Below are 14228 nucleotides of genomic sequence, written 5' to 3' on the forward strand. Positions count from 1 at the left end.
AAATAGTTTGGATGGGGTGGTGTTTATGCAGTGTGTCCAGGAAGCTTTTCTAACACAGTATGTAGATTGTCCGACCAGAGGAGGGGCAATATTGGATTTAGTACTGGGTAATGAACCAGGGCAAGTGATAGATTTGTTAATGGGGGAGCATTTTGGAGATAGTGACCACAATTCTGTGACTTTCACTTTAGTAATGGAGAGGGATAGGTACGTGCAACAGGGCAAGGTTTACAATTGGGGGAAGGGTAAATACGATGTTGTCAGACAAGAATTGAAGTGCATAAGTTGGGAACATAGGCTGGCAGGGAAGGACACAAGTGAAATGTGGAACTTGTTCAAGGAACAGGTGCTACGTGTCCTTGATATGTATGTCCCTGTCAGGCAGGGAAGAGATGGTCGAGTGAGGGAACCATGGTTGACAAGAGAGGTTGAATGTCTTGTTAAGAGGAAAAAGGAGACTTATGTAAGGCTGAGGAAACAAGGTTCAGACAGGGCATTGGAGGGATACAAGATAGCCAGGAGGGAACTGAAGAAAGGAATTAGGAGAGCTAAGAGAGGGCATGAACAATCTTTGGCGGGTAGGATCAAGGAAAACCCCAAGGCCTTTTACACATATGTGAGAAATATGAGAATGACTAGAGCGAGGGTAGGTCCGATCAAGGACAGTAGCGGGAGATTATGTATTGAGTCTGAAGAGATAGGAGAGGTCTTAAACGAGTATTTTTCTTCTGTATTTACAAATGAGAGGGGCGATATTGTTGGAGAGGACAGTGTGAAACAGATTGGTAAGCTCGAGGAAATACTTGTTAGGAAGGAAGATGTGTTGGGCATTTTGAAAAACTTGAGGATAGACAAGTCCCCTGGGCCTGACGGGATATATCCAAGGATTCTATGGGAAGCAAGAGATGAAATTGCAGAGCCGTTGGCAATGATCTTTTCGTCCTCACTGTCAACAGGGGTGGTACCAGGGGATTGGAGAGTGGCGAATGTCGTGCCCCTGTTCAAAAAAGGGACTAGGGATAGCCCTGGGAATTACAGGCCAGTTAGTCTTACTTTGGTGGTAGGCAAAGTAATGGAAAGGGTACTGAAGGATAGGATTTCTGAGCATCTGGAAAGACACTGCTTGATTAGGGATAGTCAGCACGGATTTGTGAGGGGTAGGTCTTGCCTTACAAGTCTTATTGAATTCTTTGAGGAGGTGACCAAGCATGTGGATGAAGGTAAAGCAGTGGATGTAGTGTACATGGATTTTAGTAAGGCATTTGATAAGGTTCCCCATGGTAGGCTTATGCAGAAAGTAAGGAGGCATGGGATAGTGGGAAATTTGGCCAGTTGGATAACGAACTGGCTAACCGATAGAAGTCAGAGAGTGGTGGTGGATGGCAAATATTCAGCCTGGATCCCAGTTACCAGTGGCGTACCGCAGGGATCAGTTCTGGGTCCTCTGCTGTTTGTGATTTTCATTAATGACTTGGATGAGGGAGTTGAAGGGTGGGTCAGTAAATTTGCAGACGATACGAAGATTGGTGGAGTTGTGAATAGTGAGGAGGGCTGTTGTCGGCTGCAAAGAGACATAGATAGGATTCAGAGCTGGGCTGAGAAGTGACAGATGGAGTTTAACCATGAAAAGTGTGAGGTTGTCCATTTTGGAATGACAAATATGAATGCGGAATACAGGGTTAACGGTAGAGTTCTTGGCAATGTGGAGGAGCAGAGAGATCTTGGGGTCTATGTTCATACATCTTTGAAAGTTGCCACTCAAGTGGATAGAGCTGTGAAGAAGGCCTATGGTGTGCTCGCGTTCATTAACAGAGGGATTGAATTTAAGAGCCGTGAGGTGATGATGCAGCTGTACAAAACCTTGGTAAGGCCACATTTGGAGTACTGTGTACAGTTCTGGTCGCCTCATTTTAGGAAGGATGTGGAAGCTTTGGAAAAGGTGCAAAGAAGATTTACCAGGATGTTGCCTGGAATGGAGAGTAGGTCTTACGAGGAAAGGTTGAGGGTGCTAGGCCTTTTCTCATTAGAAAGGAGAAGGATGAGGGGCGACTTGATAGAGGTTTATAAGATGATCAGGGGAATAGATAGAGTAGACAGTCAGAGACTTTTTCCCCGGGTGGAACAAACCATTACATGGGGACATAAATTTAAGGTGAAAGGTGGAAGATATAGGAGGGATATCAGAGGTAGGTTCTTTACCCAGAGAGTAGTGGGGGCATGGAATGCACTGCCTGTGGAAGTAGTTGAGTCGGAAACATTAGGGACCTTCAAGCAGCTATTGGATAGGTACATGGATTACGGTAAAATGATATAGTGTAGATTTATTTGTTCTTAAGGGCAGCACGGTAGCATTGTGGATAGCACAATTGCTTCACAGCTCCAGGGTCCCAGGTTCGATTCCGGCTTGGGTCACTGTCTGTGCGGAGTCTGCACATCCTCCCCGTGTCTGCGTGGGTTTCCTCCGGTTGCTCGGGTTTCCTCCCACAGTCCAAAGATGTGCAGGTTAGGTGAATTGGCCAATGATAAATTGCCCTTAATGTCCAAAATTGCCCTTGGTGTTGGGTGGAGGTGTTGAGTTTGGGTAGGGTGCTCTTTCCAGGAGCCGGTGCAGACTCAAAGGGCCGAATGGCCTCCTTCTGCACTGTAAATTCAATGATAATCTATGATTAATCTAGGACAAAGGTTCGGCACAACATCGTGGGCCGAAGGGCCTGTTCTGTGCTGTATTTTCTATGTTCTATGTTACTGTGAAAAGCCCCTAGTCGCCACATTCCGGCGCCTGTTGGGGAGGCTGGTACAGGAATTGAACCGGCTGCTGGCCTGCCTTGGTCTGCTTTAAAAGCCAGCAATTTAGCCCTGTGCTAAACATGCCCCGATATCTCCACCTGTCACTGGCCCTCTATCCAGCCCCACTGCTCCACGCCGCCACCCCTCACAACAGGAGAAATCTCATCTTATTGCCAGTTTCCTCCATCTTTGACAAAGAGACATCCAGAACGGTAGCTCCATTCTCTCTCCACCGATGCTGGCAGACCGGTGAGACTGTCCAGCATTTTCTGTTTTGTTTCTGATTGAGCATCTGCAGTAATTAGCTTTTATCTTAGGTGCATTTAAGTGTTCCCTGTGTGTGAAGAGATACACCCAGTTTTCCAATTTGTTGACGCCACGGTGAGTTCACTCCAGGAAGAGGCTGATTAAATGTTGTAGGTGTGGTGTCATGCGAGTGTCCCTTGAAGAAAGATTATTGTCTTATCACATGGCTTCAGTGATGTCATTTTGTGTATGGAGCTGGGCTGTCGCTGTCAGGTGTTTGGTCTCAGCTTCATTGTGTGCATTGAGTGCAGAGGAGGAAATAAGTGATTTTCCCTATCTCTCTCTATTTTCATTTGAAATATCTGTTCCAATAAAAAAAAACATTGGTTGTGGTTACCTGCTTTGGTATCTTAAAAATATATAGTTTGGTTTCCGGAAGGAGTTTAAATCTGCTGGTTGAGACTGGATCAGAATTTCAGGAAAAAGACCAGTCCCATTCAAGTGAGAATGCAGTGTGTGGTTTGAGTAGGGCTTTTTGGTTTATTGGATTTTGTTATTGAATTGGAACAGTTAAAGAGGGAATTCGTTAAATGTTATACATAGATTACTGTGGCTGTGTGGCGCCTTTATATATGTAATTGATCATTCTTGCTGTGTGTTTATATATATATGTTAACTATATTCTTCGAATAAACCTTGTTTTGATTAAGGTGTCTAGGGAGTCTGTTGAATCACAACTGAGGCGAAGGCTTTTGAAAAATGAAAAATTTTGAAAAATGTTGCGCTCATCCTAGCCAAATTCAACATAAAGGTTGTAAATCAGGTGAACTCCATAATACATTTTGGAGTTGCCTAAGCCCTGGCCCATAACAGTGGGACGGGAGTCACTCACTCCCTGACAATATCCTGACACACCAGTGAGTTTCTGTTTGAATGTAGGGGTTGGATTCTTCTGCTATTGCTGCTGTTAATCATATCCAGGACTGAACCATGTTCACTCTGACAGTTGAGGTATTTTCTGTTGTTGTTAATAATCCCTGTAACTGGGCTGGGAATTTATTATTCTGGATTAATTTCAAATAAATTATCTCCCGTGAGTTTTTCAAGTCCTTGATGTCACCGAAAGGAAAAGGTAGGTTTTAAGCAGAGTGTTGAAGGAGGGGAGAGAAGTGGAGGGGGTCAAGGGAGGGAATTCCAGAGTTTAGGAACCTGGCAGCAGAAGACTGAAAGAGAATCAGCCCTGGATTATGGGGGAGTCGAGTCTCTGGAGGGGGGACTTGAACCCTTCAGCCTCAGAGGCGAGAGTATGAGATTGACTGAGCCACGGTGTTCGGGGAAGTGATATGAAGCCTCAGTCTCATCCTTTCCCTATCCTTTACCCCATTCCAGGAACAGCAAATCGAGCTGAGAAACTGGGCAGTAACTAAAAGGGATAAAGACAAAGGTTACAAAAATAATCCTCTTCCGAAGCGAACAGTTGTAATTGTGGAACTCACTACCACGGGTAGTGGATGAGGTGGATAGTATTGATGTATATCAAGGGTGGCTGGATGAACAGATGAAGGAGAAGAGAAGGATAAGAGTGGTGAGAATGTGGAGCTCGCTGCCACACAGAGTGTTTGAGGTGAACAATACAGGTGTATGTAAGGGGAAGCTGGGTAAACACATGAGGAAGAAAGCTGGAGCTTGATGAAGTAAAGTGGAGGAGTCTCGTGTACAGTATAAATAACAGGGACTGAATGGCCTGGTTCGGGTGCTGTACATTGTGAGCGAAGAACTTGCATCACAGAAGATTCCCACCTCTTCAGCCAATGAAATACTTGTTAAAAAAACGTTTTGGCATTTGATGTGTTAAAAACTTTGTTTGAGATGCGGTGTTTTAACATGGAAAACATGCTCAAGTTTAGGGTGGGGATCTTAATGTTGAAACAGCGCCACGCTTATAAATGTAAAAATAGCGAGGATCAGAGGGTAGGGGCTAAAGATCAGGAAATAGCCAAGTTAAAACCTGCCCAGAATGCAGCAGAATGGGCTGAGCAAGCTGATACTGAGCTGAAAGGGACCAGGGTCTGGACAGACTCTGAACTAAAGAGGTTTGTGTACACACAGATATTGATCTGAAGCACTTTTTGTATTCACAGACCCTGAAGCAGATAATTCCAAGTCGTCCTAAGGGAATTTCAGGTGGTGCTGTTCCCATGTGTTTGCTGCCCTTGTCCTTCATGACAGTCAAGGTTATGGGTTGGGAAGGTGATGTTGAAGGAGGCCTGGTGAGCTCATAGATGATAGAATTTACAGTGCAAAAGGAGGCCATTCAGCCCTTCGAGTCTACACCGGATCTTGGAAAGAACACCCCACTTAAGCCCATGCCCCCCACCCTATCCCCATAACCCAGTAACCCCACCTAACCTTTTTGGACACTAAGGACAATTTACTTTGACCAATCCACCTAACCTGCACATCTTTGGATTGTGGAGGAAACCAGAGCACCCGGAGGAAACCCACGCAGACACGGGGAGAATGTGCCGACTCTGCACAAACAATGACCCAAGCCTGGAATCGAACCTGGGACCCTGGAGCTGTGAAGCAACTGTGCTAACCACTGTGCTACCGTGCTGCCCTTACCACTATGCTGCCCGAACCACTGTGCTACCGTGCTGCCCCTATTACTGTGCTAACATCCTGCCCTATCACTGTGCTACAGTGAAATATCTTGTAGATGGTACACACACTGCCACCATTGTGCTCAGGATGTCAAGAGAGTCACTGTTTCAGATGGTGAATGGGGTACTGAACAAGCAGATGCTTTGTCCTGTATAAAACATGATGTGGAGATGCCAGCGTTGGACAGGGTGGCATAGTGAGAAGTCTCACAACACCAAGATAAAGTCCAACAGCTTTATTTAAAATCACAAGCTTTTGGAGCACTTCACCTGATGAAGGAGCAGTGCTCCGAAAACTTTTGATTTCAAATAAACCTGTTGGACTTTAACCTGGTGTTGTGAGACTTCTTACTGCATAAAACAGACTCCATAATTTGAATAAGACTGGCTGATAATTAATAATTGTTGTCGGAAAGGACTGTGACCGAGAAAACATAACCAATTTAGTCCACTTGAAAAAAGATCTGCTCTTCAAAGATATATTGGAAGAAATCCCATTTGATGTTTGTAGTTGAATTTATTGCCTCAGCAGCTCACTCAGATACCGGATTGGGAAAGGCATTGATTGGGCAATATTGGAAACAATGATCTGAAATGTTCTGTGAGTGAAACATTTTCTCTTGAATCCGGAATGGACAATGTCAGAGTTAAAGGCAATACCAGGCTAATGGGTGGGCTCGGCTGGTCTGTGTGAATTAGATGGTTGATCAGACTGTTCATGAACAGGTACTTGGTATTTGGGAGTAGTCGAGGAGTTCAAGTGGCTGTCATCAATAAAGCATTAATTGCATTTGGACAGCACATTAAAAAAAAAATTAGAGTACCTAATTATTTTTTTCCAATTGAGGGGCAATTTAATGTGGCCAATTCATCTAACCGGCACATCTTTGGATTGCGGGGGTGAACCCACGCAGACACAGGGAGATTATGCAAACTCCACACAGTCAACTTGGGCTGGGATCGAACCAAGCTCCTCAGCGCTGTAGGCAGCAGTGTCAACCACTGTGCCACCGTGCCGCCCTATTGGTCAGCACATTTGACTTAATAAAAAAATGCCAAGGATTTTCCAGGAACATTGTAAAACAAAGTTTCACGAAGGTTGTCGAAGATCGTGATGTGACACAAAATACTGCTCTCAGAAATTCTACATCTCATTCCCCCACATAGTCTCTCCTTCCTATTCATTTCAACGCTAAATCATTCCACTATCCTCCTGCTTTTCCCCAAAATCTCCTCCCCTGAAGGCGCTGACACTCGAGTTCAGTTTCACATTAAACTATTGCCCTCCCCAATATTTCACCCACGTGTCTAACCTTTACATATTAAGTGAACAAACTGTTTTGTTAAGGGGCGCCACAATCAAATCCACTGGCTACCCATATGTACTGTGTGTCAGGGTGGAGTCATCCCCCCCCCCCCGCCCCACCCCCCCCCCCCCCCCCGGCCACACACCACACACACACACACATTTCATCCCATGCCAAGGAGTTTGGAGACAGGAAACAGGATGGGTAATGGCGGTTACAGCTCCCATAACCCACCGCGGGGACGAAACCGCTCTATTCGCCGCGCGGGCGGCCCGGACTGCCCATGTCCATGGGAGCGATGGGGAGCTGCGCATGTGCAGAAAGATCCCACCTCCTGACCTTTCAGCTGAGGTGTTGACCAATTGGAATAGTTGGAGGGCCGGAAGGTCTCTGGTTTTGAAGGAAAAGGAAGTGATTCCAGTGTGCAGATTCTGGAAAGGTTGGGCCAGGTCTCTCAGTAAGTTCACGGATTGTGTGAAAATTGGTGGTGGTAAATAGTGAGTAGGCTAGCCTTTGGTTACAGGAGGATAATAATAATCTATTATTGACAAAAGTAACCCTGCAGCGTCCATCCAATCCAGAAAGTTCCAGATCATGATCAATCACAACCCCGTATATTTTAACCAACTGGAACAATCCGATACATCAAACACAATTTTAGTCCTGTTACATATTTCCGATAGGCTAGCAGCCTGCATGAAGATTTTCATCTCTCTGTGACGAGTGAGCAGTGAGCAGGGATCTGTCAATCAGCCTGAATCAGCACCTTCTGGAGAATTGGGAGGGTGAATATTAGATACAGCAGAGTGAGAGTGGAGGGTGTGTGTGTGGGATGTAGATTTACAGATTTGGGGAAATGAGAGAGGACCATAGAAACCAGAAAAGTTCTGAATTCCGATCCTGTACTGACAGTGATGTCTTTTGTAAACTCCTTTTACAGGATATCAGACGAGGAAGAATTACAGACAGAAATCTCAAACCAAACCTCACGTCTCGATTTGACTGATTCACTCAATTCACCGGGACTTGAATATCTTCGGCCTTTGAATTGAGAAGGAAAAAGATTTGTCTATTCTTTCTGCTTCAGATGGACTTAACCATCAGTGTGATTGGAAAATCATCGAGACACGCATACCTGAGGGAGAGTGTTCCAGAGTACTGACTGAAAAGAGCGTTAACCAGTTACACAGCCTGAAAAAAACAGCGGGGAGTGACCATACCCGAGTTCGGTGGGAGCCTTCAACTGATCGTCCAACCTGGAGAGACACAAGGACACCAGCACCATGGAGAAACCTTGGAAATGTGGGAACTGTGGGAAGGGATTCAGATTCCCATCAGCACTGGAAACTCATCGACGCATTCACACTGGGGAGAGGCCGTTCACCTGCTCTCAGTGTGAGAAGGGATTTGCTAAGTTATCTAACCTGAAGAAGCACCAGCCAGTCCACGTCGGGGAGAGGCCATTCACCTGCTCCACGTGTGGGAAGGGGTTCAGTACTTCTTCCAGACTGCTGACACACCAACTAGTTCACACTAGGGAGAGACCGTTCAGCTGCTCTCACTGCACAAAGATGTTTTGAATCTCATCCCATCTGCTGACACACCAGCTCCTGCACACCGGAGAGAGGCCGTTCACCTGCTCTCAGTGTGGAAAGGGATTCACTCAAATAAGCAACCTACAGGCACACCAGCGAGTTCACACTGGGGAGAGGCCGTTCACCTGCTCTGACTGTGGGAAGGGATTCACTCGGTTATCCCACCTGCAGAGACACCAGCGAGTTCACACTGGGGAGAGGCCATTCACCTGCTCTGACTGTGGGACAGAATTCACTCGGTTATCCCACCTACAGACACACCAGCGAATTCACACTGGGGAGAGGCCGTTCATTTGCTCTGACTGTGGAAAGAGATTCACTCAGCTACCCAATCTGCAGGCACACCAGCGAATTCACACTGGGGAGAGGCCATTCACCTGCTCTGAATGTGGGAAGGGATTCACTCTCTTAGCCACGTTGCAGGCACACCAGCGAGTTCACACAGGGGAGAGGCCATTCACCTGCACCGTGTGTGAGAAGGGATTCACTCGGTCAACACTTCTGCTGAGACACCAGCAAGTTCACGAGTGAAGAGAGGGGTTGGATTATGCTGTTATTACTGCTGTTAATCACATCCAGGACTGAACCATGTTCATTCTGACACTTGGTGAAGTGGGAGGGTCGGAGAGTTTCTTTCTGCTGGATTGGCCGATCTCACAACTTTGCTTCCAGTGGGTTGATGCTCTTTGAGCCTGGGAGAGCGCATTTCCACTGAATTGATCCACAAAAATTGATGAAGGACATTTATTTTATCCTGAATAATAATAGTGTTTTCCCCCCATTACAGGTAGATCTAAAATAAATACAGAAAGAACTGGAAAAACGCAGCAGGTCTGGCAGCATCTGTGAGAGAGAAACAGAGTTAACGTTTCACGTCCAATGTAACTCTACTTCAGAACTAAAGAGAGGGAGAAATGTGATGGGTTTGATGCTGGTGAGAAAGGGGGAGGGTCAGGGAGAACAAAAGGGAAAGTCAGGGATTGGTGAGATTAAATGACAAAAATGTCCTGGAATGACTTCCAGTGGAGGCCATGAATTTATCGGCTGCACACAAGGTGGCTGCATCTTGGAAGCTTGGATTTCTGGCCCTTTCTGCCCAGTTAATGGCGACTTAGTTTGTATAAAGTGCAGAATAAGTGGAGGGAAGTGGTTTCTCCTCCAAAGTGGAATATCAGCAGGTTACAACACCCGGCAAAAGTTGAGTAAAGCCTTGGCTTGAGATGGAGGATCTGTGTGGTGCAGCAACTGAGAGTATGGTGGAGTTGGAGGATGTTTCGGCAGCATCGGAAAGAGATGCAAGAGAACTGGTCCAGGGTGATTGAGGAAGCAGTAGCCCCTCTTCGTGGGACTTTGGAGTGGGTTGTGGAGCGCCTGGAGTCAGAAGGTGCAATGATCCGAGAGGTGGAAAGGATGGTGTTGGATCACAGTGATCAGATTGTGTTGCTGGAGGCAGAGATAGTGATGCTGGGAGAGGCCTGCAAGGTGCTGAGGGCGAAGGTGGACGACCAGGAGAATCAGTCCAGGCGACAGAATCTGTGAATTGTAGGTCTGAGGAAGGGGTGGAGGGAACGAGTGCCACGGGCTATGTATTGAAAATGTTCACGAAGCTGGTTGAGAAGGGGGTCTGCGATAAGGCCCCGGAGGTGGATCGGGCTTCCCAATCATTACAACGGAGGCTGAGAGCTGGTGAGCCACCGTGGGCAGTGATCGGCCGGATGCACAAGTTCCAGGAGAAGGAGAGGATTCTGAGGTTGGTGAAGTCAATGTGAGACTGTAGCTGGGAGGGGAATCTGATCCGGATCTACCAGGACATTGGGGCTGACCTGGCCAAATGGCAGGCGGGTTTTAACAGAGCTCAGGTGGCGCTCTTTTGACCAAGCTCCGGTTTGGGGTGTTGTACCCGGACAAACTCTGGGTGACTTTCGCAAGGGCAAACGGCATTATTTTATGATGCCAGAGGAAGCGGATGACTTTGTCAAGGAGCTTGGGTTGGGGGAGGACTAATGGTGGGATCGTTCTGTCTCGACGTGTATATACAAGTTTTGTAAATGTTATGTTGTTTTTTGCATGTTATGACTCAAGCTCGTATGGGTGGGTTCTTCCCGGAGGTTGAGGACAGATGTGAGAGGTACAGGAGGGGGCCTGTCAATCATGTTCACATGTTTTGGGTGTGCCCGAAGTTGGGGGATTCTGGCCATTGATTTCCGAGACCCTGCCGGAAGTGTGGGGGTGACGATGGAGCCGTGCTCTTTGGTGGGGCTTTCTGGTGTTTCAGATCTGCCAGAGCTGCTGGAGGGGAAGTGGGTCTTCACCACTCTGATTGCCCGGTGGCGAATCTCACTGGGTTGGAGGTCGGCCGCCCCACCGAAGGTATTCGCATGGTTGGGGGATTTGGCGGAATTTCTACAGTTGGAGAAGACTAAGTACGTTCTCCGAGGGTAAAGAGGGTTCGACGTAAGATGGAGGGTCTTTCTGTCTCTATTTGAGGATCTGTTTGTCGCCGGGGTTGGGGGGGGGGGGGGGGGGGCAGCAGTTGGGAAAGGAATGTTGGGGTAGTTTAGGGAAGAAAAGGGGGAAAATGACAAACTGTTTGAAAGCCAATGGTATTCGGTTGTTGTTTGTATAATTGATTGTGTTTGGAATAAAATACATATATTAAAAACGCGAACTAAAAGTCGAATGATCTTGTCCATTGTTGGTAGAAAAAACCCATCTGGTTTACTAATTCCCTTTAGGGAAGGAATCTGCCTCCTTACCTGGTCTAGACTACGTGTGACTCCAGATCCACAGCAATGTGGTTGACTCTGAAATGGCCCAGCACAAAGCTGTAAGAATCCGCAAGGATGTTTATTCCATAGAATGGAATTCTACAGTCCCAGAAGGGGACCATTCGGCCCATCGAGTCTGCACCAACCGTACCCAGAGCAGCTACCTCAGTCTATTCCCCCGCCATATCCCCATAAACCCACTTAACCTGTATATCTTTGAACTGTGAGAGGACTCCAGAGCGATGGAGGAAACCCATGCAAACACGGGGAGAATGTGCAAACTCCACACAGACAGTCACCCAAGGCTGGAATTGAATCCAGGTCCCTGGCACTGCGAGGCAGGAATGGTATTATGAATGAAACCGGACTATTTGCATGCCAGACATCAAAAGCAGCAATCAATAGACAGAGCTAAATGATCCAACAACCAATCGATCAGATTTGAGCTCTGCAGTCCTGCAAGTAACTTTGAGCCATACAAATGCCAGGCAATGACCACCTCCCTCATGAGAGAATCTAACCACCTCCCCATGACATTCAATGGCATTACCATTGCTAAATACCCCACTATCAACATCTTGGGGGTTACCATTGTCCAGAAACTGAACTGGACTAGCCATATAAATACTGTGGCTACAAGAATGGGTCAGAGGATGGGAATCCTGCTGTGAGTCACTCACCTCCTCATTCCTGAAAGCCTGTCCATTATCTCGAGTTCAGGAGTGTGATGGATCACTCTCCAGTTACCTGGCTGAGTGCATCTCCAAAATTAAATAAGGTCGGCACCTTCCAAGACAATGCAGCTTGTTTCACTGGCACCCACCCACAAACATTCACTCCCTCCACCACCCAAGGCACAGGAGCAGAAGTGTGTGTACCATCTAGAAGATGCACAGCAGGAACTCACCAAGGCTCCTCAGGCAGTACCTTCCAAACCCATGGCCACTACCATATAGGACAAGGACAGCAGACACATGGGAACAGCACCATGTGGATGTTCCTCTCCAAGCCACACACCATCCTGATCTGCAAATATATTGCTGTTCCTTCAGTCGCTAATAGCACAGTGGATATACCAACATCACATGGACTGCAGTGGTTCAAGAAGGCAGCTCACCACTACCTTCTCTAAGGAAACTAGGGATGTTCAATAAATGCTGGGTCTAGCCAGCAAGGCCCACATCCTGTAACTATATGTATTTTTTAATTTAAAAATTCAGTTGGGCCAATAATGGACTTGGGAGAAATAATACAAGTAAGAAGTGCTCACAAGTTGAACGGGGGTAAAGAGAGAGTTGGAGAATCTTTTACGTCCATGTTTCATCTACTCCTTGAAACATCTGTCCCACTGTACCAGTAACCAAGAACTCACAGCGCTCCTTCAGGAGACGAAAAGACCGAGTAGATGTTACCCCAGGTGGAGCCAGAACAGTACTGGAAAATAACGGAGTGAAATTGAGTGAGGGGTCAGAGAGAGAGTTCTCCTCTCCCTCAAGGTGTGGAGTGTAAGAATCCTGGGGGACTCCCTGCTTCGGGTTTTCTTGCTAATTAGTGAACATTAAATTAAATTCTATGACTGGCTGTGGATTTATTTTGAATTTGATTGTTCCACTCCTGTTTTTATTCCTGTTGAGATTACGCTCTGGGTAAGGATGGTTGACAGGTGACAGGATGGGAAATTGTGGTTTGGGTCTTCGCTGACCAAATGTTTTATTGATCCGAAAGGTGTAAAAGGGACCAAACTCCAGCAGAAATCGAACAGAGCTGAGAACAGACAACTTGCTGTGTGGGAACAGGGAGATAAACAGATCCCAGAGGACAGAGAAAACAAGAATGCCTGGAATCCTAGACAACACCCTGAGTGTCAAGGCCATCATGTTTTCACTGCTTGACATGGGAATGCTGACTCCCTGTACTGGGGACGGAGCGTGGGGAAGACAATTGTTTGCGAGTTTGATGTGGCTTGAGCGGGTACAGATGGTTCAATGGCAGGTTTTGTAATTGGTCCGTTCAAATGTTAGCTCAGCAATGATTGGGTTAAATCAGTCTCCACAGACTTTGTGATGTAATAAAGTATAAGAAGGGATTCCCCGAGCACAGAGATTTGTTGCGGTTTTACATATTCCACTGACTGGGACCATGGCATCTGGGGCAGAGCAGGGAGCATTTACCTGGAGATGGTGCTTCTACCCAGAGTATAATGGTAATGCTGCTGCACTTTGATACAACTGCTCAGACATTAGCATGTGTCAGCTACTGAATAAAATCTAACCGCTGTCCCCAATAAGGGTTATCACTGTGAATCATTCCCGAATTTGGGAAAGAGGGATAAAGGCTGTATTGACTCCCGGAAGCCCATTGTCTAACATCGCTGTGTCAAAAATAAAATCTCATCTGTCCCTCTGGCTCCTTTGTCAATTACCTTGGAGGGACTCACTTTCTGTTAAAAGAGTCTGTCAGGGACGGCATGGTGATGCAGTGGTTAGCACTGCTGCCTCATGGCGCTGAGGACCCGGATTCGATCTCAGCCCCAGGTCACTGTCTTTGTGGAGTTTGCACATTCTCCCAGTGTCTGCATGGGTCTCACCCCCACAACCCAAAGATGTGCAGGGTAGGTGGATTGGCTCTGCTAAATTGCCCCTTAATTGGATAAAACATAATTCGGTACTCTAAATTTATTTTTAATAAGAGCCTGTCAACCCCTCTCACCCACTTTCCCAAAAGTGCATCAATCTAATCATGAAAAGTCTCAAAAATCAACATTTTTATAACAAATGTTAATTAATGAAACAAACAAGGTGAGAAAGACAAAATGACTTGAGGATCAAAGACAACCAGAGTAAAGAATGTTCACAATGTTCA

General features: G+C 46.5%; 1 long non-coding RNA gene across 1 annotated transcript; it reads left to right on the forward strand.

The window, feature by feature from the left end:
• Positions 1 to 7404: 7404 nt before the first annotated feature.
• Positions 7405 to 13765, forward strand: LOC140422720 (uncharacterized). Its single transcript, XR_011947563.1, has 2 exons — positions 7405 to 7460; positions 13092 to 13765. It is a non-coding gene; the product is annotated as an uncharacterized lncRNA (long non-coding RNA).
• Positions 13766 to 14228: the final 463 nt, after the last annotated feature.

The sequence above is a fragment of the Scyliorhinus torazame genome, chromosome 5 (assembly GCF_047496885.1).
Source record: "Scyliorhinus torazame isolate Kashiwa2021f chromosome 5, sScyTor2.1, whole genome shotgun sequence".
Taxonomy (NCBI): Eukaryota; Metazoa; Chordata; class Chondrichthyes; order Carcharhiniformes; family Scyliorhinidae; genus Scyliorhinus; species Scyliorhinus torazame.